Source organism: Eupeodes corollae, chromosome 1 (assembly GCF_945859685.1).
Source record: "Eupeodes corollae chromosome 1, idEupCoro1.1, whole genome shotgun sequence".
In the NCBI taxonomy this organism is placed as follows: Eukaryota; Metazoa; Arthropoda; class Insecta; order Diptera; family Syrphidae; genus Eupeodes; species Eupeodes corollae.
In genome coordinates, this window is record NC_079147.1 from 161,050,189 (window position 1) to 161,074,060 (window position 23,872).

Sequence of the window (23,872 nt, forward strand, 5' to 3'; positions counted from 1 at the left end):
AGTTCCCAAGGTTTGATTGTCTAGTTTAACCTTTTGGACCCTATTCGTGATAGATGCAGAAAGGGCTCTCAAGAAAATTGTGTGGGTGTTTTTTTTTACATAGCAGTTTAAAAAAAGGTGACAATTTTGGTTAACCCTAAATATCTATCGAACCAATGACGCTAGAGACTTGAATTAAATTTAATATTATATATTGTAACGTGATACCAAACAAGTATATTTTTGGAAAAATTAACGGTTTTTTTTATAAATAAAAAAACTGAAGAAAAATGTGTTACCTCAAAAATTTTACGAATACTTAATGAATTTATTTCCAACACAATTTTGTGCAACGAAAAATAACGTTTTTAGCATTCGGTAAAATTTTGAGAAAAATCGAATTGACAGTTTTTTTTACAAAAAATAAAAACTTAAAAGAAAATTTAACAAAAGTTGGTAAAAATTTATTTCGACTCAAATATCTTTTAAAAAATTTAGGATTTTGAATTTAAAATTGTTTAAACTTATAAGAAATATTGTTTTTAACTTTCGGACAAATTTTGAGAAGTATCGAATGGACAGTTTTTTGACAAAAAACTAAAAACCTAAAAAAAATTTAACAAAAGTTGGTAAAAATTGATTTTCGACTCAAATATCTTTTCAAAAATTTTAGATTATTGCTTCCAACAAAATTTTCTTTTATAAGAAATATTGTTTTCAACATTTGGTAAAATTTTGAGAAAAATCGAATTGACAGTTTTTTTACAAAAAAAACCTAAATAAAAAAATTAATAAAAGTTGGTAAAAAATGATTTTCGGCTCAAATATCTTTCGAAAACTCTGAGATATTGGCTTTAAGCTACTTTTATCTTTTAAAAAATATTGCTGTCAACATTCAGTAAAATTTTGAGAACAATTGACACTTTTTTGCAAAAAAAACAATATTAAAACTTGATAAAAATTTACTTTCGACTCAAATAGCTTTTCAAAAATTAAAAATATTGTCTTCAAACTTTTTTTTATTTCACAGAAAATATTGTTTTCAATATTCAGTAGTTTTTTTTAATAAAAATCCAACAGTCCGTTTTTTTCATAAAAAATTAAATCTACAAGAAGTAGTACGCAAATTTGGTAAAAATTGATGTTCAGTTCCGATTCTTGATCCAATTTGTAAAAATTTAAGAAATGCTATTGGTAAAAATTTGTTTTCGACTAAAATACTATTTAACAAAACTAGATTTTTAAACTAAACTATTTCTTTATATGAAAAATATTGTTGGTAATTTTAAAATTTTCAAGAATAATTCAATTGACAACTGTTAACCCAACACGAAAACCTACAAACTTTTAAGCAAGAAAAATCGACAGACGGGATGGGAAGTTATCAGTGTCGTTCACATCCCAGCTTCTTTTCTTCTATTTATTTTGTGCTCCAGAAAAAAAAGTATGGGGCCCTCTTTCTTACTAAACCTAAGAACGCCCCTGTGGCAAATTCTAATTTATATGTCACTGATTCAAAAAAACGATTTTAATGGCAACTTGTGAGTCAAAAAATGTGTTTCTTTCTAGATTATGGTTACTTAAAGTATGGCCCCCAAACCGCCTCAAGATTGGGAGCATTAAACCGGAATGTGAGTTAGTTTTTATAAAAATCACTTCGAGTTTGTATAAATAACTATAAATAAAAAAACAGGCTATATCAAATATTCTTATCAAATTCAACAAAAAGAATACAATAGAAGTGTGTACAGCCATTTTAAAATGCTTCTTTTCTAAGTCGAGTAGCGATGGGAGTGTGTAAAAGTACGAATAATCAACAAAACGCGTGCTGGCTGTTCTTGCCTTGAGAAATGAGAATTTAGTACAAAACAATTTAATAGATTTTTAAAATCTCGTCAGTCAATCACAATCACAAGAATAGTGCTGGGTGATAAGATAAGAGAAATTAGCTTGAATTTATTTGCGTTTAATCAATTTAATGAATGAGCTATGGATGATCTAGAGAAAGAAATCGCATGTGGAATGTGAGTGTCAATCGACTACATTTGGGGTCAAATTGAAATGTGTAACGTTTGGTTAGAAATTCTAGATCGCACAACTTTGCTTTGTTAATTCAAAGTTATAACGTGAATAAAAAGCGTTTTAAAACTTCATATCATCGGCCTCATAAGCAATAAGTGACTTTCAAAAATTGCAAATTTCACTGATTTTTCAAGGTTTTAATATTTGTTTTTTAACTTTAAACTCTTGGACTTGTGGAATAAGTTAAGTAAGAAAATGGATTTAAAATTTAATTTTTAACGTGGCGACAATATGACTTTCCTAAAGTTTAAGTACCCAATCCCATTACAGGTAACCAAGCCCTTAAACTTTATTACCAAACCATCATTTTCAACACAAGTTTTATATCTGACAAACCTCAAAAATCTATTTATCACCCATATCCCATATATACGCAAAGAAAAGGTACATACATATATAGAGTTAAGGTAATTTTAATCAAAGTAATTTCGTGCGTGTGGATTCAATTTATGGCTTTAATTAATTTCCCAAATTGTATTTGGTTGATGAATTGATTGATTTATTTGTCAGTTAAGGAGCAATCTGAAGTGAATTTGTGATTTTAATAGACAAAATAAATTGTTTTAATTGAATTTAATTATGGTATACAATAAAACAGGGAAGATGGCATTAATTTTGGACAAAGAATTTTTGATCATTGTCCTTTTTCAGACGAAGAGCTCGAAATTAATAAAAACAAAGTTTTAGAGTTCATTTCCATGAATTACAAATTATTTGTCCAAAGAAAACTAACCGCAGTTTGCACTCCTCGACTTGGTCATAAAAGGTTCCGTTTCATAATGAAATTTAAATTAAGAATAGACGGAGAAAACAGAAAATAAAAACTAAAATGGCGACATTTACACAATGAAGAGTGCAAACTGTGGTATCAAAGTGAGACAGCTATATTGCTGCATCTAGGCATGTTTATGTTTATGAAGAAAGATCTGTTTATGTTTATCGATGAAGTTAATATCTGTTTCGTTCTGAACTTAAGGGCGTTCTTCCACAATCATGATGATTATTTTATTCAGAAATATAAAATGAAAAACACAATCTATTTTTGTTTATCTCGACTAGTATTCCTTTTTCATTTTAGGAGAAACAAATTTAAACAAATTAAACTAAAATATGGATGGAGACAAAGTTTTAAATCAATCAGGTTTACTTTGAAATTTGGTTTAATAAGTTGACTTTAATGTTCACAGGGCTTCAAGGAGTCATACTACCTTTTAAACTGTTTACGTTTAAACAAATAGCGAGTGTTAGGAAAATAAGGAAAGATATAAGAGTAGATACTTGTGGACATTGGTGTGCCGAGTTCGGTACAGCATTCTACATTCTCCATGTGTGGTTTAAGAAACTATCTCTATTCTTAACAGTACGTCCGAAATTGAGATCAAGGATAACTGATCTAGAAGTGCGAGCATTACGGCTGAATTCATTGAGGGGGGGGGGGGGGTTGTTGGTGTTAACGCAAATGGCAAATTCGACAGAACATTGTTTGTAAAAATATCGGTAAAACAAGCATTTTCGATAAGAAAGCCTGATGCCAAACCCAAATGCTTTGAAATATCAAGTGCAATAATCTTACTTTCTCCAAAACGATATAATGATTTGTTCCACTGTTCGGTGAGATGAACCATGAGATCACCAGTGGACCTATTGCTACGAAAGCCATATTGTGGGTCATTAGGAAGCTTTAAATGACCTTGGAAAGAAGGGACGTAAGTGCAATCGGTCGATAATTAGACGGTGAAGAAGATTCGCCTTTTTGGGAATAGGCTGGACAAATGCGGGTTTCCATCCGCTCGGAACGAGACCTGAGGAGTAGGACAGATGAAATAGCTTTCGCAGTGGTTTTTCCAGTTTAAGAACACCTCTTCAGAATAATGGCGGGATACCATCCGGACCAGCGGATTTATAAATATTGAGATCTTTAAGAACTTTTGTCACAGAACGAGTGCGAAAGAAGTTTCGTCCCATAGAATCCCTAACTCGCTCTAAAACAGGCGGAGTCATAACACTCACTGGCAGCGCTGAATTGGCGGCGAAGGATTTCTCTAAAGAGCTAACAACAGGAGTGTCATTGACGACGAACGTAGGAACCGAGAAAGACGGAGAATTCCTCATATTTTTTACAAATGACCAAAAATTTGTACTGACTTTGGGACATTGCAGTATTTTTTGGCGTAACTTTTGGTCATGTAAAAATTTAGTCCGTCGAATATGAACGTTGCAAGCCTTCCTGGCTTGCTTGAAATTATTCCGGTTTACCTCAGTTGGATTGGCTTTAAAACCTTCTTGTCCCTAATAACCTCTTTACAGAATATACAAACAAGTATGAAAACGGAACTGTCTTCAGCAAAACAGTTTAATGGATTAGAAGTGACAGACAAGAGACCATTTATGTTATAAGGAAGAGAGGTAGGGACAAAACGGAGACCATAAAATCACCGGCGGACCTATTGCTATGAAAGCTTCTGTTCTTCAAGTCATTTCTTAAGCTCATAATTAATCAACTTGGTTTCCATGGCCTTGGAAAGAAGGGACAAGCTGGACAAATGCAGTTTATCCGTTTAGAAAAAGACCTGTAGATTAGGAAATATGGAAAAGCTTACCGACGAGTAGGAAAGAAGATTCATCCCATAAAATTGTTCACGCTCTTCTTATAAATCTGAAAACTTTTATCTTTGATTCTAATAAACTCCTTACACCTCGAATCAAATCATGAGTTCTCTTTGGGCTCGATAGATGTTATCATACTCTTGATAAAATTTCCCATTTCCCACTAAATTAATTTTGTTATTATATTTGATCTGGAATCCACGTCACTATCGAGCAGCAAAGTGACCAGTTAAAGTTCTTAAAAAATTTATTAAAACCGTCCCAATAGGCCAAAGGGTTCTTAGAGAAGTTTTTTCTTTAACTGTTTTTTGTTACGTAAGAAGATACGATACAATGGTTTGATGTGCCTGGAGGCGGTAATTACACTGATTTTGTGTTTTTAGCATCCGAGGTAAAAACAAGCTAAGGGTTGGTTGGTGGATTGACCTGCAACGTCAAGATTTCAAGGTAGCTCATCAACAAGCTGAGTTAATTGATTTAACGCTTCAACATACTTTCTGTCGAATGTTGTCAGGATAACAAGTTTGTTAAAAATTCAATTTTTGTCCTTTTTTTTCAACTTGAATGGGTTTTGGTATTATATTAGGGGTAAAAACAGAATAAGATAACCTTAACCACTAAACTTTTTTATTCAGCAAAAATCGAGATCAATCCCTAATTAAACGTCACTTTGCTTAGTTTGCACTACAAAAACTGGGATCTGTAATTCAATAACTATAAGTAAATTAAACAAGGGATAAGAAACAACACTAAAAGATTACTTCCGGTAGTCAATTATCACATTTAAATAATTTCAATCAATGAATACATTTGGAAAAAAGTGCGTATACGCCATAGTGCACCTTCACTAATATATATGTTTATATCTTAGTTTGAGGTTTGAAATCAAAAAATCAAACTTCAAAAACTACCTACATTTCAGAATCTCACAAATTGATATTCACTCTTATAAACTTCAAACATACAATCGCCCACTCAATTTAAAAACTCATTAGTAAATCAACGTGTTTAGAAGAAAATAAAACAAAAACACTTGTTTCAGTTAAAAACACGAATAAACAATAAAATATAGAAAGAAATAATTTAATCACGCACCATGGACTGACTTGAAAAACCCCACAATACACAGCAGAACAAAAAACTACCCCAATCATTTGCAAGTATTGCATCATTCCAAATATATTATTAAATATACGTAAAGTATAACATGTTTGTATGTAGGAACAGCGAGCTGTGGCGGCAGCGTGGCGGCGACGCGACATCTGACGTCAAAATACACAATCAATTTAATTTTTGTTTTTTCCTTTATCGTTTTTCTTTAAGTTCTTTCTTTAACATTGTTTCTCTACATCAAAAAATATTCTTTGTTGAGCATTATTTGTGTTCAAATATAATAATTAAATTTATTTATAAAATTTTAAATATTCCCAATATGTGTGGCTGTCATATGAAAATGTTTATGTTTTAAAATAAATAAATACGTACTTTTGAACGGATTTTTTTCTAGGCGTGTATTTTTTAATCTGGCAATACTTTTATCGGAGATTGTCTTTTTGACAGCTGTCACTTGATTTGGCATTTTATAATAAATGGGGCAACGTTGCAAACATTATTCTAACTTTGGGGTAAAGTGGAAGCGAAATATTTTTTTAATTGCAAACTTTTAGATTTTTAAAAAAAGATACATTTTTGGCCATAATATTGAATTATTAAAAAACACCCTTTAAACATACAAATATAACAAAAAGAAAGTTTACACTTATGGTTCAAGGCTATTTATGTTTAGTTTTATAGTTCAAAATCTTTTGATCCCCAGGGCTAGCAATGAGTTTATTTGAGTTTGTATTTTACGCTGTGATATGCTTTGTATTGTAGCGTTTTTGACGACATGAAATGTTTTTTATAGACATGTTGGGCCATTAGACCATTTATCCTTACTAATGGGCCAACTTCATGCCAAGAGAATGCACCCCAGACCATTTTGTTTCCTACTCCGCATTCTTAACGGTCTGCAAAGTATATTTAGGATACAATTCTTTATTTTAAGGACGTCTAACATAAACTATACCATCTCACCCCAATAAGTTAAATTTGGATTTATCACTCTAAAGAATGTTTTTTCAGAATCGCATGACATTATTAAGGTGAAGCTTACCAAACGTCAAACTCCTCTTTAAATATATATTTTTGAAGTATGTGGTTTTTTTTCTGGCAATGCCTCCACGTAGTCCATGGGTGAGTTCAAAAATGCAACTAGTTGCACAAGCCATGACGATAAAATTCATGCAATGCATTTATTAACAGAAAAACTGCAAGAATGCGGAAGATATACAATATCAAAAACCAGTTCATAACTGTCATCCAAGTAGGCGCTTATAAAAATGTATGACAAAAATAATTGAGTTTTTTCTTTTGAGTTACGCGGGTTTTGGATTTTTAGTGTCTTAACCAAATTCTTTTAAAATATTCAATTAAAATGTTTTATTAGAACATTTAAATATTTTGAATGAAACAAATATTATATTCAAAATTTTTATTAACCAATCATTTTATTTTTCGACAAAAATGTAGATAATAAATATTCAACATTTTACCTACTCATCTTGTTCTGACATTTTCCTGCAGAGCGGCATCAGAAATAAAATGGCTGCAGGTTTGATCGCATTTCAGCTGTCAGACTGTTTTTTCTGAACAGAGTTACCGACTGCAGTATTGCAGTGTATTTACATTTATGAACGCAAATCTTGCATTTTTGTTGCATTTTTACATTAATGAACTTACCCTATGTTGTAGAAGACGACGCGACGCCTTTTGGTTTTGTCTGATAACTCCTCACCCAATTGGGGTGAAACAGCTTCTTTTATTATTTCTGAATTGAACCTTCTTTTGGGGTTCATTTTCAATCATTTGATTTTATTTTTGAGGTTTCAAAGATGTTAGTCTTTTGATGAACTTGAATTGCACCAAATACCATCTTTTTTGAGCAACTAATGGCTGAAACACAAACACGCTTCAGATTCGGCTTCGTCTGAGTTACGTTGGGCCTGCTTCGAGGTTGCTTTGAACGACACTTCCAATATGACATTTCTAAAATGGCTCTTCTGGCACTAGCAGCTATTATTTTTTCTCAAAATCAAAAAATATATGAGTTTTGAAATCGAAAAAAATAAATTTATCGTTTAAGTAGCTTACACAGCCTTTAATAACCAATGGGAATCCTTGCAAAAGCAAATACATTTTGTTTATTGACTTTTTACAGCTGTTGAGCTGTCAGACAAAGCAACTATTCAACAAATTTGAACTAAAGCTTCTGTTTGGAGCCACATTACGTAACATTACATTATTTCCTTACGATTGTCTAATGAACAGTGAGGTCGAAGCTGCATTGTGATAGCATGCATTGAATTCCTATGGCGGAACTCGTAACGTCAAGTGAAGCAGAAGCTGAAGCGTGTTTGTAATGCAGTCATTATTTTCACGAACTGTCACTTTTTAGACATGTTTGGGTGTTCGTTTTTAAATAAAAGACAATTCACAATTTACTAGTTGACAAATGTTTATAATTTTGAACTCCCTTAGCAATTTTTTTAAATATTTGGCATATTTCTAATTAGTAAATTGTTAAACCCTTAACAACAGGTTCTTTAAAATTTTGAATTGTTCTTCATAATTACATGAACACCACTTTAAAAATCTTTGATTCAGATTTTAGGGATCTTAAAACACATTGTGAAATGTAAACATTTTCATTTCGACGAATCGAACCTACTACAATAATTTTCTATGTGGTTTAAAAACTCAACAACAAAAGATTCTCAGTTGTTTCGGGAAAGCTCTTATAATCAATTCAAAGCAGGTGCATGAGTCAGCAAATATGACTTAATATGTATAGGTATCTCCAAAGCCTTTCATAAAATGTATTGAACAGTGAGTGCCATTAAAATTCGTATTTTTTGTTTATTTCCATAAAAATTGATAAATGGATTTTTTTTTCGGGCAACACGACCATTGTAGCCATTTGTCTTTATGGTTCGGCGTACTGTTGACACTTCTTGCACAATTTTTGGTGCACTTAAACGAAAATTTGCTTTAATTTTTCTTAATATAAGCCGTTCTTCTTTCGTTGTTAACTTTTTTGGATGACCCATCGATCCCTCCTTCTCTTTTATACCTCCGAACAATATCACCGACAGTGTTTGAATTCATGTCTAAAATATCAGCAATTTTTTTTATGTTTCCCCTTTAATATGATGAAAAATAACAAGGTTTCTTTTTTCAAGGCTTGCATTTAACTTAACTTTTTAAATAAAACCAGACGATCTTACACTAAATTGTTTTAAAAATGTTTGCAAACGTCTAGTGAACTCCTTATTTTGACGGTACTCTTGAATAGACAAACTGTTATTCGAATGAAATGTCAAACTCAGCAAAGAAAACAAAAAACCGAATATTAATGAAGCGCTTACATGTGTCCTTTTTGCGTTGTTAATCGTATATCTTAGTGCAGTTAAGTGATTGCACCATTTTTTTAATGAAATATTAAGGGTATAATATACCTTTTTATAAAATAACCAAATAATAAACCTAAATTCAACTATTACTACGAGAAAAAACACCAAAAGTATGTTTAAGAATAAAAATCGAATATTAATGACAACCACTGTACCTATTCTACCCCTTTCTTCAAATCCAGACAATTCTGGTTCATGATCTTTCATCAACACACCATCCCCCCTCCCCTCGAAAGAAAACCCATACACCCACACAAATCGGGGGTGTTAAAAAATTAACAAGAATAGGGTACTTTACAAGAGACAAAAGAAGAAGATAGAAGTATGGATACCTAAAAACTCGTCATCGTTTATTTAAACTTTTTGAATAAAAATCAACCCCTAAATCCATAAGTATTTCCATCAGCTGATGAAATAAATATAATCAAAAATAAAAATATAAATTTCATAACTCGAAATACGGTATAAAGAAGGTAATAAAAAAATATTCCATCCACAAAACAGAATTTTTAATACTAAATCATGATAGGTAGGTACATAATGACATGTGAGACATTTAAAATGACACTAAAAAATAAAAACCAAATCAAACTAACCTTTTTCGTCCTTCTTCTTGTTTTTCAATTTCGTCCCTTTTTCTCACGATATATAAATGTAGGTATATAATAATCGAAAGTTAAAAACAAAAAGTATTCCACGTAAGCAGCAAACGATCAAACAAGTGAACGAAAGATAAATCGAAAAACACCAACAACGAAATAAATAAACAAACTCGTCTTCCGTTCCCTCCCGGTTTTTCTGTCTTGTTTTTGTTCTTGTTCTGTTTTATTTTTATTTTATTTTAATATATGTACATCTATACCTATAGGTAGTAAAAAACAACAAAATTTGGTAAGAATATTCCCCTTTATTTTCAAAATTAAGCTTTTGCCACTTATTCTTTCTCCGCCATCGAAAAAACACTTTTGATTGGCCTATTCTATTCACAACATCAGCAAGTGTAACACAAATTTGTGTACATATTTTTTTAAAAATACACCAACAGGAATAAAAATTTAAATTTAAATTAAACAAAAACGGTAAAACAAAATAATTAAAAAACACTTTTAACCAATTACCATTATGGTTTTGTATTATTTTGCTGGCTATTTCCAGATTTCGGTAGTGAACGCAAACAACAACATTCGATTGAGACTTGAGAGAGACGAACACAACACAAAAAGAATACTGGAATAATTCAACCCGAATTATATTTTTATATTTATTTTATTAAATAGAACTTGTTTTTCTTTTTATTATTATTATTATTGTATTTCTTTCTTCACACACTCATTCATATGACATAAAATTTATATCTCTCTGTTTTGGGGTGTTATCTGCTGAATTGTTTGCAAATTCACACAACCAGATTTAAATTGAAGAAAAAAACGAACAAATTTAATAGATTTTTGCTTTGAAGATAAATATTTCAAAAACACTTCCTCACTTTATTCTAAGAATTATCTTCATAAATTAATTTTTGTTGTTGTATGGACTTGAAGTATCAAGGGTAACACAGGGTGGTTTTGGGGGTGGATTTGAAATCCATTAACTCTACACAGGAAAATCTATAACTGAGACTTGTATTTTTGTTTTTATTTCGAATAATAGATTTGTAGATTTTCTTACATAAAGCACAAAAACAAACACGCGATATTGTTTCTTATTGTATTTTTATTCCTTTGTGGGTAAATATGTAACAATATTTTGATAAACAAATAAAATTTTGAAAAAAAAGAAAGAAAACTTTAGTTTTTCCACAATTTATAGTGAATCGTTATGTATTTTATTTTTTTAAATATTGTTGATTGTTTATAAACTTTGTTATGTTGGTTTTTTTAAATATAGTTTGAAATTTAATTTCTTTATAACAGATAAAGTTGCGAATCGCGTTTAGCACTGACAAACGTTCTTGACCGATTGGTGAAAAGTTTTCAATTCGCACAAATACAATGTGAATTTGATTGAATTTTAGAGCTTTTTTAAGGTTGTGCTTTTTGTGTGTTTGTTTTTGTTGTTGTTGGATTCGCTCAGAGGCACCACTCTTCTATTATAAGTCGTCTATCTACTCTAATCTTTATATCACTCATTCATTGATATATGTACACAGCTGGATGTAGGGGTGTGTAATGTGGTAGGGTTACCATTTATTGTTTTTTTTTTTTGATTTTCAGACAACATAGATTTGATGAATTTGTTTTTGTTAAATTGGTTTTTTGATATATGTCTGTAATGAAGAAAATTTAATTAATAACAAATTATATTTACAAAATTAAAAACTTGGAAAGTATATATCTTTTTCTGCTTTAATGAAATTTAGAAAAAAGGACTGGGAGACCCAAACTTTCAGTCTGTTGATTTGTCTTGCTTAAAAGTTTGCAGGCTTTTGTATTGGGTGAGAAAAGTTGTCAGTTGCATTATTCTTACAAATTTTAAAATAACCAATAATATTTTTCATATAAAGAAATAGTTTAGTTTGAAAATCTATTTTTGTTAAATAGATTTTTAGTCAAAAACAAATTCTTATCAATTTTAGTAGCATTTCTTTAATTTTTACAAATTGGATGAATGAAATTAATTTGAGATATATCAAGAAACGAACATCAATTTTTACAAATTTGCGTACTATTTTTTTTTATGAAAAAACGGACTGTTGGATTAAAAAAAAAAATTTACTGAAAATCGAAAACAATATTTTCGATTTGAAGTTTGAAGACAATATTTTAAATTTTTGAAAAGCTTTTTGAGTCGAAAGTAAATTTTAACCAATTTTGTATATTGTTCTTTTTTTTAGGTTTTTAATTTTTGTAAGAAAAACTGTCAATTCGATTTTCCTTAAAATTTTTCCGAACGTTGAAAACAATACTTTTTATAAGTTAAATTAATTGGAAGCCATAATCTTAAATTTTTGAAAAGATAATTGTGTCGAAATTCAATTTTTACTAACTTTGAGTATTGTTTTTTCTATGTTTTTATTTTTTATAAAAAAAAAACTGTAAATTCGATTTTTTTTAATCTAACAAGATGTTAAAAACAGTATTTTTGTTGCAAAAAGTTGTTTTGGAGATAAAATCATATTGTAGTCGTTAGATTTTCGATTTGACAAATTTTTTTCGTTCAGTTTTTGTGACTTATAGTTCATGATATATTTAGGGTAAACCAAATTGTTTACCTTTTTTTTAAAATGCTATGGTAAAAAAAACCACCCACGCAATTTTCTTGAGAGCCCTTTCTGCATCTTTCTGCCTTATAGTCTGTAAAACAAAATTTATTTGAAGTCGATGTCTCTCCTGATTCTTCTTTTATTCAAATTTATTTAAGTCTATATCTCTTCTGATTCTTCAGCTATGGAAGATAAAAAAAGTCGCGAACCTACGGACATACAAACGTACGTACACACGCACGCACAGACATCTTTCTTAAAATCTTTTATTTCAACTTTTGGGACCTTGAAACGTCGAGAAATGTAAACATTTTAAATTTGACAAATCATTATAATAATTTCCTTTGGGAAGTTAAAAATAGGATGGGATGATACCACAATGATAACTTTCGATCCCGTCCGTCTTGCTTAAAGCTTTGACAAAATATTCATAAAAATATTTTGTGTGAGAGAAATAATTTGAAATCAATATCTGAATAACAAAATTTATTTTAAGATGATATTTCTACTGGTTTTTGAGACATGCACGATGAAAACAGCTTCCGGAACGTACGGATGTACGAACGTACGTACCCACCCACCCACAGACATCTCTTTAAAAATTTTGTGATTAGATTCTAGGGACCTTGATTACAAAGACTTCATGTGGAAAGTTAATAAAGAATATTAACAAAACTAACACCTTGGAAAACAAAAAAGTAAAATCATTTTCTGTTTAAATGAAAATTAAAAGCAAGTGCGTAAACGCCGATGTATTAAATTAAAAAAAAAAATCTTCTTGCCCAGTAAGCTTTTTGACTCTACGCAAGTATTTTATACTTTGGGTTTTTGAATTCAGGAATTTTAGATGATTGACTGCATTTTCATTTGTATATATTTTATAAGCTTATCAGTCATCATTGAATGTTTTTGTTTACAAGAGCTGCGTTTTTCAAAGGCTCATAGGATCACGTGAGAAAATACAACAGTTAAATTAAGATAACAATCTGACATTTTTCAGCAGAACAGCGCTATATAACTGTTTATGCTGTTATGGTATCAATGGTAACTTTAGGAGACAGCTAACCAGATTTGAATCTAACGACTTCAATACACTAAGAATAATAGACGTTCAAAAGGTAAGCAACCAACAAAAAGGTTAGATATTTAGAAGACAGCTTGCAAAAATGACAGCAACTAATGAAGATAATATTGGCTGCGTTCAATTTCGTGTTGAATAAGCTTTTCTGGATGTGTGGATTTTTGGATACTTTATCGAACGAGTTAGATAGCTTTCAATTTAAGAGAAAGTTTAATAAAAATCTATCGGTTATTTTTTAAGAAAAATTCGAATTTTCGATTTGTTGGATTACAGTTACTTTTCGTCTTAAAAAAATGAAAAACGCCTAACGCAAACTGACTACAAACTTTAATTTGCAAGTTTGAACTCAATCGACTCAATGGTTTGGGCTGTAGAGGGCCAGGACAGACAGACAGTAGGACGGAAAAAGGGAACCCACTTTGATTCAAACTTCAAGTTCAAATTTTTTTACGAATGCAAAACTTGCCATATATGCAGTTCCTATATGTCACAAGTAAAAATGTGGACAGTTGTCTAAACCGCATCCTATTGTATTGTATGCTCTAAATAATTTTCATAAACCACACGTCACAGCAAAAATGGGTTTGTTCTAAACTAATTTTGTCTTATGACATTTTAGAACTGCATATAACTCAACTGGCACAAAAAATCACCTTTCTAGTGGATGAAGATAATAAACATATCTAAAAAATAAAAACAATGAATTTATGCAGCAGTTACACAGTTAGGTTCTACATTTACCTTTCACATGAAATAAAATTGAAATCTATTCAAAATGTAGATTGAAGTTCTGAAATTCCCTTTTATCAATATCACTTTCATATTATTTTTCTTACTCAAAACGAATGAATTTCCGTGTTCTACATTCAATATTTGCGATTTTCAAGTAATTTGATTTAAATTTTTAACTGTTAAAAAATAGTTAAATCTTCTCTTAAAAAAATAAAACTTAAGTTTTTAATGGAATGCACTTCATTCGTGAAAAGTTGCAGATTTTACTTTCTATCTGAGGGAAGAGACAAAGCATTCGAAACGATTTTTCAACATGCCAAATGTCTTCTCTATACTAAAAATAACGTTCTTTCAAACAATTTTAAGACTCATTCAGAAACTATACTTCGATACCAGAGTATTTCTAACCCAAAGTATTGTCCAACCAATATTTGAAAACTGCTTTGCGAAAAGAATCGCAAATGTGCATCAACACTGTCAAATAGAAAAAACATTAATATTTTATATTTATCTTACTAAAAACAGATTAAAAAATATAAACATAAAAAAACTATACAAATTTTGACAATGAACAAAATTGTTTATTGACAGATTTGCTAAATGTCAGATGTTTTAATTCTACTTGAAGTGATCTCAAAAAGTATTCGAAGTTATGAAATCGATCGATTGACAGAACCCTGAACACAATTTCACTCGATTTTCAATACTGCACATAAGATACGAACTGCGAACTGTGGATGTTCGCTTATTTTTCACTTGAGCTCTATTTCTATTCGCCGACAGCGACGAAATGTCAATTTATAATTACCCTTCTCAACAAACAAAACAAGAGTGGTATAATTTTCAGGTTAAGTTGAGTGCGAACAATTTATTCCTTACAGTGTGAATGGTATGTGGAACGCGAATTGAGTTTGACAGTTCGAAGCAACCACACTGCAATTCGTTACTACCAAATTGTTTTTACAAAATTGTCTTGTTTAAGAGAACAAAATGCAAATTTTATTATCCTAACACAAGTATCAATTGGTTTCTTATAATTTAAATGTGTTTCTGTTTGAAATTGACTTTTTGAAATGTTTAAAATCACGTTTGTTCGTCCATTCGTTGTTCGCTCTCATGTGCAAGACCCTTTAGATTTCATTTCACTCGATTTTGGAAACCTAGCTGATAGCTTTCATTGAACATTTCGTTTTGAGATCTAAAAGCGAGAAAGAGAGTTAAATTTGTGTTGGTTGGTATACATTTTAAGCTCGTACATTATTTAACCCAGAACTTTTCTTTTAGTTCAGTTGAGTGTCAATTTCACATCTGACATATCTGTCAATTTTGCTTTCAATGATCAACTCTAAACTCATTTTTTTGATTCCAATCCAGAAATTTGTGAATAAGAACAAACATTTTTAATGAAAGCTATAACCAACCTGTCAAAAATAGCATATCAATATTGAATGATAGAGACCCATAAATGCTATAATTGGCCCCTTATTTCAAAAAGTTGCAGAGGCAACTCTTAACAATATATTGTGGCAGCTGGATTCTTTGTATTTTTCTTGTTTTGGCGAGAGTTCTTTATTTATTTATTTTCATGTTCTCATACTTCATTATATGTACTTTACTTTAAATAATATGGGGATTGGGGGTTTGTTAGTGTTTTTGTTTTTTTGTTTTGTTCTTTTTCTTTTTCATTTTTGTTTTGTTTCTGTATTGTGTGGTCTGATATCGTTAAATTGTGTTTTGTGTACATTCTTTCTATCGCTAAAGTTTTACTCGTATGTGCCTTTGTATTGGGGTATAAAAGCTTTTTATGTTTTTGATTACCTCGCGCTTGTTATCAATTTGTATTTTCTTTATTTTTATTTAATTTTGGGGAATTTTTGTTTTTTTTTTTAATGGTACAGTTGCCGTTATATTTTTGTTCTCTTTGTTAGTGATGTATTTTGATGATGATGATCGTTTACTTGGTCTTAAGACTGGTTTTAATTTTTGTTTTGGCCTAAGTAAAAATACAATTTTAAATAAAATGCTGTTCACGGTTGAAATATAAAGGACATGTAGGAATACAAAAACAGCTATTGCCAATAGCCTATTGTCATTTTGTATGTCGGTAAGTATGTAGAAAACCAAAAATCACAATTACTTATCTGACGTGTTAAGAAAGAGTGGGTTTTTTTGTGTAGAAGAAAGGAAATGTCAATATGGAGGTACTTCGTTAGGTATGTACAGATATGGAAATTAAAATAGAAACACCAAACACAATTTTAAAAATTCAATTTTTATTGACTCAAGAAATTATTTTTTTTTCAATTTTGGTCTTCATTTTCTTATTTTTTTTTCTTTCAAACTAAAATTAAGCATCATTTATAGTAAAATTATTACATAAAATATTTTATATTCATAAATGTAAAAGAAGAAACAAATTTCGTGGACATTAAAATAGATACAGTGAACCAAACAAAAAGTTGTACAGTCGATTTTCTTTTGTTAAAATGCAATTTTCTATGGAGTTAATTGCAATAAAAAACGAAATACTTACCAAAAATAGGGATTTTAACCTCCAGATTAATTCAAATACATTTTTTTTAATAGATTATTTTAATACAAAAAAAAACAAACTAAACAAAGAAAGTCTATTTTATAAAACAAAACAAACTTGTTCATTTAAAAAATCCAATTACACATTAAACAGCAACATTTCGAAAACCCAAATGGTTTTATATTTTGTATAATGTCTTTTTGCATCTAAAACCATTTGCAACCTCTTTAGCATTGAAAGGGCCAATTTTTTTGTAACATCTGGCTTAATTTCGATCTACATATATCCTCTGTATTGCATCTTTTAACTGTTCTTTATTTTTTACTTTCCTTTCCCTCAACTTTTTTTTAAAGAAAGATGTTCAATTGGATTTAAATCCAGACTTTGAGGTGCATGAGGGAGTACTTCTTCACGTTATATAACAACCATTCCTTCACTATCAACGAGGAATGTTTTGGGTCATTGTCATGAACAAAACTAAAATTATCTCCAGGGTCCAATTTTGATGCAGTACTTCTTAAATTATTTTTCAAGATGTTCAGGTAATCAAACTTATTCGTTGTCCCTTCCATAAATTGAAAATTTCCAACTCCAATTGCTCCCATCGCAGCCCACACCATAACGCTGCCCCCGCCATGTTTTACTGTGCAATTTACATTCTTCGGATCTAATGCTGTACGCCTTTTTCTCCAAACAAAATGTTGCCCATCGGATCCAAAAATCTTGAATTTGGATTCGTCGGTATAAATAACGGAATTCCAAAACTCTTTTGGCTTATTTATATACTCTTTGGTATATTGTAGGCGTTTCTTTACATTTATGGCGGATAAAAGTGTTTTTTTTTTTTAGGCGTAAAACCTCTAAACTCCTTCGAATGTACAATATTTCTTACCATCTGTGGATGAACTTGGACAATTTTGTTTCTATTGAGGTCTTCCACTATTTCCACTCCTGAAATTTTGGGGTTATTTTGTACAATACAATCCTCACTATAATCCTCTTGGTTTGTTCAGTATCAATTTTTCTCGTTCTCCCACTTTTACTTGTTCTTGTTAAAAATCCGTTTTTTTGTAAGAATTAATAACGCACTGGAATGTTGCTTTTTCACAATATCAGCGATTTTTCATAGACTTTTCTTTTCGCCCCGTGAAGTTTGTTTGTTTCCATTTTTTCAATATCAGCGATTTTTCATAGACTTTTCTTTTCGCCCCGTGAAGTTTGTTTGTTTCCATTTTTTCAATTTCTCTCACAATTTTTTAACAAATTAGTACTCTAGCAACATGAAAAAACTAAAACTTTCAAAATAGAGATGATCTGGTAAAGCCTACTGGATAACGGTTCTATACAGTATTGGAACTACAAAGTGTTCAAGTTTTTTTTGGTTTCATAAAACGCACTTTATTCATTCATTTTGTTTTTTTTTTTCTTTAAAATAATTCATTTGAGAAAATGTATTTGACTCAATCTGGAGGTAAAAAAATCCCTATTTTTTGGAAGTATTTTTATTTATTGCAATTAACTCCATAGATAATTGCACTTTAACAAAAGAAAACTAACTGTACAACTGTTTATTGGTTCACTGTACACAGATTTAAAAAATTAAATTTAATACAAAACTATTCTGGATTTAAAAATTATTTCAATATCTGGTAGCCTTGACCTTAGCTTTAATTACAGTGTGACATCTGTTGGACATTGAGTCAAAAAATCGGCTGCATCTGTCAATTGAAATATTAGCCGCGTTTTATTATCACCGTGATCTGATCCGGATCAGATCATGATAATAAAACAGCATTGGATCATCATATTTTTTATTATTTAAAGTTTGGTAGCAGTGTCAAATTCGTTCTTTCAAAAGTGACATTTCGAAGCAAAAAAAATATAAACAAATACCCAAAATGGAAGCTGCTGTGGTTGATCGAAGTATTCATTTTAATTTTTATTTCTTTTCTCTATTAAAAACTTTTATAATTTGCAGTTTTTATTTGAAAGCGATGAAAGCGAAGAATCAAACAATTCAATTTTATCCCTATTGAATCTTATCGATGATGATTCAAGTTCCAGTTGTAGCTCCACAACTTCTGAAAATGTGCAAATCACAAAAATCAAAAAATGTTGAAAATACTTTTACATGGGAATTTTTTGAAATCATTCTTTAAATTGAAAATGGTTGTAAGAAACACTTAGGTGACATAAATTAGAACTCAGAACCGTCTGAACCATCTCAATGAAGAGAGTAGTTTGGAAATGACAGTGATTTGTATGTAACACTTCCAAGAATTTCGAGAGAAAATCATACAAAATTCTTAAAAGTGTTACATACAACCCACCGTCATTTCAAAACTACTATCTTCATAGAGATGGTTCAGACGGTCCTGAGTTCTAATTTATGTCACCTAAGTGTTTCTTACAAGTATTTTCAATTAAAAGAATGATTTCAAAAAATGTCCATGTAAAAGTATTTTCAACATTTTTTTCTGCTGCAGCTTTCTCGATTTTATTTATGTTTTTTGACATTTAAAGCAGGGTTGCTAATAGAACATTTTGCTACATGATTTTTTTTTTGCTCCTTTTTTTTGGGGAAAATAATACCCATAAATTATGTCAAATATACATTTTTTGGACTTAATTATTTGAATTTCACCAATTAATTAGTTTTGTTAAAATATCTAATTATTTCATGGATTATATACCAAATAAATAAATGTAAAGCTTCTCGCTTTTTATTTAAAAAAATATTTTATTTCAGTCAAATTAAAATGTTTATATGGCAATACAGGTTTTATTTAATTTGTTTGCAATGATACCAACATTTACATGTGAAATCACAATGATAGAGCGCTCCTTGTTGTGAAAAAAAGAATTAAATTTTGGATCCAAACACAAAGCAGGATCTTGTGTTGTTGTTGTAATGCATGTAAATCCAAGATCCGGATCAGATCACGGTGATAATAAAACGCGGCTATTGTACCACTCCTGTTGAACCATTATCAACACTTCGGCTTTATTTTTTGTTAAATGTTTCCCAAGCGCTTATTTTAAATTGTCAGGCGATTGGGAATGGGATAGCGACAATACGCTGATTTGTTGGCCTTTAAAATACTTTTGAGCTGATTTGGATGTGTTACCGCCACCATTGTTGGTCGTTTTCTGGTTGTATTTGGGATTAAGTTCTTTCATAGAAGCCCTCTAACGGTTTGTCAATCACTTCCGCACAAATGTTTGTTTTTTTTTTAATAAATATGATTTAAAATATAACCAGCTTAAATGTTTGAATATGCGTTTCGCCCCGGTGTAATAATTGGGTTCATCATATGATGACCATTATCTACACCTTGTCTTGACGCAAATTTTCCCCAATAAATCGAGATTTCATATAATCCGAGCTACATACGAGTAGAACAACTGCGAATTATAAAGTTGCTACAAGTCTTCAAAGAAGATGAATTGTAGCTATTTTATTGCCTTGCTATGGAAAATATGCGTGAAGACAAGGTGTAGATAATGGTCATCTTCTGATGAGCCCAACCATTATGCTGGTTATATTTTAAATCATATTTATTAAAATGGAACGGTGTTCAGGAAAAACATTTCGACTGTTTACAATCAAAAAATTTCTTTTTCAAAATGCGCCTTTGTTGCGTTCATCCACAAAACTTTCCTAAACTTTTAGCCTCCTTCTGGCTCACTCCAATCAAAATGATCGTGGGCGAATTTAAACAGAGTTGTTATATTTTGTTTTCTTTAGAAAGGGTACCATTCTTGCGACCCTTCTGAGCAAGTTCGCTTTAACAAGTCTTCTACGAACGGTTCTGAAAGCTATTGGAAGATATAGATTGTTTGTATTTCCCTTGAAGACTTGTAAGGATCTTTTTTTTTAGGCCCAAACGATCTTTCACTTTGGGTTGCTTTGCTTGGTTTTCAGAGGTGTTTTTTGGCTCTTAGCTGTCAAATTGCTTTTCCAACCAACTTGAGAGATCTGCTCATTATTCTGGCTATTTCCCTCAAAGGTTTTCCCTAACTTCGAAGGACTAAAATAACAGCTTTTTCTTCTAGGGAACAATGCTTATCGCGACCCATGATTTCCTTACAATTAATTGTAATATTATTAATATAATTTAAATTTGAAGTAAAGTGAACTAAAGTGGATATTTCAATTAGAGTTCTGGAGTGGCCTGCTCAAAGTCTAGATTTAAACCCCATAGAAAAACTGTGAGCTATTACAAAAAGGGCTGTTGCCGCCCGAAAGCTAATGAAAAAGTCCTATCTATGGGAAATAATCCCTAAGGCAGATGGTTTAACTATATGTACATATATCCATTTGGGTTGGCAAAATGGTAACAGTTTGACATTTAAACTGTCCTGAATTTCAATTTGTTGGCTTAATTATATAAGCACAAGGAAAATATCAAGATCTTGAATAAATAAATGTGATTAAGAATCAACTTGACATTTCAAAAATGTCGATTGGTAAACAATAACTGTCATAAGAACAGATTGTCCGTTTTATTAAAATTTAAATATTTTGAAGTCTTTTCCTACAATTAAATGTAAATCATTAAATATGGAGTCAGGATAATACTTATTATGAGTTGTATATATATGTTAATAAATACCAACGCTCCCAAATAATATACAAGTGTTTATGTACGTTAAATCTATGTTTGTAGGTCTGTACATTATATTATATAAATACATAGGCGTTATGTGTACCTATAAAAGCAAACAAAAATGTAAACTTATCGATTTTTAGTCCCTTAAAATTCCTTACACACATACTTACGTCTTACATAGTACATATAGGTATATATATAGATATTCAACAATTTGTGTATGGTTTGGATGACGGTATTTGACACACCTACACATAAATAGTTTTATTTTGGTTTCAATTTTGTTGTTATTCTCGGTATTCATAACAAAGCCAAAAAGGAATAGGCAATAGAGAATAAAAGTGTGAGGCATAGATTAAAATAGCAATGATGTGACCATACTTTTTTTTACCCCAAGTAATAATCATACAATAAAAATACGAAATTTATTACACTGACATATGTACAGTTACTGGGCCTTACTAATAATCAAATTTTATGTTGAGGTTAAAGCTTTAAAATAAAAAATTGAATGTCCACTCTAAATTTGATTATTGGTGTTTTTTTCAATTTTAGTGGAGGCTTTATTTCGCTTGATTCAAGCTCTTAGTATAACTTGAAAATTGACTTAAATGAAAACTTGTAACTATGAGTGAGGGTGGGTCAAAAAGTGTTTGAGGTTATAGGTGCATACGGGTCAGAAGTTCGTTCAGGCCATAAGAGGTGTTTGAAGACTATAAGATTATGAGAAATATTGTCAAACGCTGTGCTGAAGTCAATGGAGACCATATCAACTTCATTTCCGTTTTCAAAAGCACTTAAGGTGAATGAAACTACAGTTTGTGAAGGTCGATCCATTTTTTAAGAAACCGTGCTTGAATTAATTATTGTTTACTGAGGAAGTTCATATAGAATGCTTTCAAAAATGTTTGAGATAGGAGCAAGTTTAACAGCTGCTAGATAGTTTATCACCTCCCCTTTCAGTTCTTACTTGTCAATAAAAGGTATAAAAGATTTTTTCTTTATTTAAGGAAATGTTTCTTGAGCCTTGAGAAAAGGAAGAATATTTTAAATAGAGGAGATTTTTTAGGAAAATGGCAGGAAGACCATCAGAGCCCGGAGTGAATTCATCATAAAGTTGAGAAAATTTGTTTTCAATGGGTGATGGAGCATTGCAATCATATAAGAATGGGCCATCGAAAATAAAATAAAATAATTCGGATGTGGTGTAAGAGAATTTTGGGAGAATGAATTTTTAAAATATGATGCAAAGTAATTAGCAATATTGTTTTATTATCATTTGAAGTGTCATTATCCAAGGAAAAGGAGGGTGGATACTTATCTGACTTTCATTTGTTTAGATTTAGGATCTTTGATAAAGTAAGCTTGTGTTTTATGAAAATATTACTTGTAAAGAGGATTGTATAGATCATTGAAATGAAGATAATCACCAAGGTACCTAGAGTAGTGAGTTGGACATTCAAAATTAAATGGAACTCTATTGATATAATCGTTTATTTGGGAAATTTGGACTTAACACAAATCATTCAAAATAGGATCTGAACTGAGAATAACTTCTAGGCACGAGTTAGGGAAGAATGTAAGTAGCAAGGGAGCGCGATAATTATTAATAGCTGAACAAATTTAGGGGCAGAGAGTGACTGATAAGAATATGAGGCCAACTTGTCGATTCATATTATTAAGAACTCCACTGACTTGGCTGAGACTTGAATCAATTAAATGATTTACAAAAAAAGAAAAGGTTTTCTTTAGTCATTGACAATAATGAAAAGCGTGTATATTTAAAATGTTTCATATTCCAGGTTTAATATAGGAAAAATATAAGATGTCGAGATTTTTAAATCCAAAGAAGACATTCATAGCAAATGGTAGTCTGGATGCAACGTTTTCCAGAGCAAGAAATTAAAACATTCCAATTTAGGTCTGTTCGTAAAGCAATAGCAGTGGAAGTCAAGGTGAACAAATTGGATCTGACGGATGGTTCTAAAAGTGGCGAAAAAGAATAAAAACATAAGTTTCAAATGCGTATCGCGTGAATCAGCTGATGTTAGACAAGATGTTGACCATTTTATGAAGAAAATTCCTTCGTTGTTACATACCCTTCTCGTGCGTTCAAAAAAATTCGACTTATGGACTTGACTTGCCGGTTACTTGGAAACTTAACAAGAAAGCTTTTATGACTCGTGATTTAATTACAGATTGGCTAATGCAGTTTTATAGAAAAATTAAAATGCAGAAGAGGAATATTTTGTTGTTTTTATGTATCGCTGCATCTCATCCTGGTGAGCATAACCCAAAATACATACAAAATTCTTCTACAGAGAAATAATTTAGAAACACATTCTTTGTAAAATGGGTTATGGAAAAAACTGTATCAGAGTTATCGAAACAAATTAATTTCATGGAGGCATTATACTTTGTTAAGACAGCTTGGACAGAGTTTCCTCAGCATTCATACGAAATTGCTTGGCAAAGCCGGATTCAAGAAAAATGAAATAACTGCACTTGAGCCCGACAATGATCTTCTACTGA

The 23,872-nt window shown here is 30.7% G+C and overlaps 1 protein-coding gene and 1 long non-coding RNA gene across 7 annotated transcripts in view; one reads left to right on the plus strand and one right to left on the minus strand.

Moving 5' to 3' along the window:
* LOC129943304 (protein CREBRF homolog) overlaps positions 1–23,872 on the minus strand; it is a 141,907-nt gene that overhangs the window by 32,898 nt on the left and 85,137 nt on the right. For 3 of the 6 annotated variants that reach the window (XM_056052640.1, XM_056052638.1, XM_056052639.1), the window contains exon 1: positions 9,776–10,371. The exons of 1 other annotated variant lie outside the window; for it this stretch is intronic. The gene's annotated coding sequence lies outside the window, so the exon portion shown is untranslated. Of the gene's footprint in view, positions 1–9,775; positions 10,413–23,872 lie in introns of those variants that run through there. 2 more of the 6 variants (XM_056052635.1, XM_056052637.1) reach the window with 2 other exon arrangements.
* Positions 10,125–10,615, plus strand: LOC129943306 (uncharacterized). The gene is made up of 2 exons (XR_008781202.1): positions 10,125–10,258; positions 10,335–10,615. It is a non-coding gene; the product is annotated as an uncharacterized LOC129943306 (long non-coding RNA).